This window comes from Trichechus manatus, unplaced genomic scaffold, assembly GCF_000243295.1.
Source record: "Trichechus manatus latirostris isolate Lorelei unplaced genomic scaffold, TriManLat1.0 scaffold00032, whole genome shotgun sequence".
Lineage (NCBI taxonomy): Eukaryota > Metazoa > Chordata > Mammalia > Sirenia > Trichechidae > Trichechus > Trichechus manatus.
In genome coordinates this window covers 15,128,767-15,131,083 of record NW_004443968.1, presented here as the reverse complement: position 1 = coordinate 15,131,083, position 2,317 = coordinate 15,128,767, and the positions used below count along the sequence as shown (strand labels likewise).

At 38.4% G+C, this 2,317-nt stretch overlaps 1 pseudogene; it reads left to right on the top strand.

Moving 5' to 3' along the window:
* The first annotated feature begins 1,390 nt into the window (after positions 1-1,390).
* LOC101341066 (thioredoxin-like protein 4A pseudogene) lies at positions 1,391-1,858 on the top strand (annotated as a pseudogene).
* The last annotated feature ends 459 nt before the right edge of the window (positions 1,859-2,317 follow it).

Sequence of the window (2,317 nt, the reverse complement as noted above, 5' to 3'; positions counted from 1 at the left end):
GGCTGACTGATGCTGCAGACCAGAAACCGCTGAAAGCTCACTGACTGAGTGGCTGGGAGGGGAGGAATGCTAAAAAAAAAAAAAAAAGTACTTATTTTTACCATACAACTCCAGACAGATTCAGGAATTGGATGGATCACATACCTTGAAGGTGGGAGTGAGGGTGAAGCTGAAAAGAGGATTCGTTGTAAGTCTGTGTGAGAAAGAGTAAACCCCTAGATCTCACATCCACCCATGCAGTCAGGAGATTTCCCTGTTGGAGGGAGGATCAAAGAACTTTTGACTCAGGGAGCCAGGGGCTGACGAGAAGAGGTGCAGGCACAGGAAACAAGGGATTTAGGTAGGAAAAACAAAACACGCTGAACAGATACATCATCCGGTCTCCTGCCCCAACTTGACTCCTAGAATGCTATCAGCCAGGCTTACCCACTTCCTCTCCCTTCCAGAGAAGCTAGATTGGAATGAATCCAATCAACTCCTCGGCAATGGGTTTGGTTTTTTGAAGTTTCTCTTAGGAAATTGATGATTCAAGAGAAAACACAGAGATAGTGAGGCAAGACCCCACCCCTAATCAAACTGGGAGTTCCTTACTAACCACCCTACCAGAAAGTCCATGTCTACACAAGCTCTGACCAAAAACTAGAGCTTCCAATCAGCTTTTTAGGTCCTCACACATAGGAATAACCAAGGATGACCAGCAATTTGAGAAAAGTCCCTTCCTAAGAAAGACAGGGATAAAAGCAAATAAAAAAGAAACTCAGAGGAAAACAAAGACAACGCAAAGAAATAGGAGAAAACTTCAAAACTCTGTAATCAATATCCTCAGAGAGGTAGTGGAGAAATTGCATCCATAAAACACAAATGAGTAAATTTTACAGTATGTAAATTATACCCTTATAAAGTTCTTTTAAAAAACAAATGGGTTGTAGTTTTTAAAATTAAATTTTCAAAAAACAACAAAAAAGCAAATTTAAAAATAAAATGCAATAGAAAAGTTGAAAGATAATGTGATATCCAAATAGTAAAGAAAAAGACAAAAACAAATTGAAAATAGGATAGAAAATATTTTAAAAAATAGATTATTTGAAGACTTTCAACCTCTGACTAAAAGGATATTCAGATACAGAGAATAGAGAAAGTGAAGACAAGGACATTATTAAATCAAAAAAGAAAAGTCCCCCAAATTATTATTTAATTATTAATTAATAATAACAACACTAATAAAAATTTCTATACAAGGATTCATGCATGAAAGAAATTTCAGAACAGAATTTGGTGGGAAACAATAGAAGGAGAGGCCAGGGAATGGGAGGTGGCGGGCTCATAAAGCTGGAGACCTGAGGCTCTGTAAGATCACAGCAGCTTTGGCTCTGGAAGATCTGTAGGTCAGCTTTGTTTCTTCTTATCTGGAATTATCAGTCAAGTTTTCAAGATGTTGTACATACTTCCACATCTTCTACACAATGGCTGGCAGGTGGACCAGGCCATCCTTTCCGGGGACTATCACATTGTTGTCATTTGGTTTGGACACGATTGAGATCTTACTTGTATGAAAAGAGATGAAGTTCTATATAGCATAGCTGAAAAGGCTAAAAATTTTGCAGTTATTTATCTCCTGGATATTACAGAAGTACCTGACTTCAATGAAATGTATCAGTTATACGATCTTTGCACTGTCTTGTTTTTCTTAGGGAACAAGCACATAATGATTGATTTGGGGACTGGTAACAACAACAATATTAACTGGGCCATTAGGACAAACAGGAGATGATCAACATCATAGATCTACCATGGGGCACGCAAGGGCCGGGGACTGGTCATGTCTCCAAAGGACTACTCCACCAAGTACAGATGTTGAGTTCTCCCAATTGCCTTGCATTCAGAGCTTTCAGTGTTTTCTGTGTATGTGGGTGTTGTGGAATCACTTCCATGTGGAACATCTTAGACTATTTAAAGCCTTTGGGAAATTGCTGGAAAAGTACATGCAGCTCAAGGAGCTAGAGTGTCTTTTTGAAATAAGGATGGCAAAGCCTTAAATTTTCAGTTTGCCTATCCATTGTATTTTTATATTGGTGAATACCTGCAAATACCTAACTGAAATAAAATAAAATACAAGATTATGAACAGTTAAAAACAGAAATTTCAGAACACCAGAAATAAATACAAGATAATAAAACTTCCAGAGGAGAAAACCAAAAAAACAAACCCACTGCCGTCAAGTCAATTCCAACTCACAGCGACCCATGAAACTCCCATAGGGTTTCCAAGGCTGTAAATCTTTACAGAAGCAGATTGCCACATCTTTCTCCTTCGGAGC